Below are 292 nucleotides of genomic sequence, written 5' to 3' on the forward strand. Positions count from 1 at the left end.
ACTCCTACATATCCTTCAGATCTTAGCACAAACATCACTTCTTTCCATTGTCCAACAGGCCATATGTCTGTCTCCCTCAAGTCCCAGAATGCCACCTGTCCTCCTTCTTTTGCTAATTATCAACCATCCTTCAGAATTCAGCTCAAAAGTCACCTGGAGAGAAAAGCTTTCCTTAACTGCCACTCCTCCAGATCAGTTAGATCTCGCCATTCTACTCTCTCCTGCACACTGTGCTTCTTTTTAATAGCACTTATCACAATTCTGCTAAATGATTATTTACTTTCTTGTTGTT

The sequence above is a fragment of the Propithecus coquereli genome, unplaced genomic scaffold, assembly GCF_000956105.1.
Source record: "Propithecus coquereli isolate 6110/MARCELLA unplaced genomic scaffold, Pcoq_1.0 Scaffold415, whole genome shotgun sequence".
In the NCBI taxonomy this organism is placed as follows: Eukaryota; Metazoa; Chordata; class Mammalia; order Primates; family Indriidae; genus Propithecus; species Propithecus coquereli.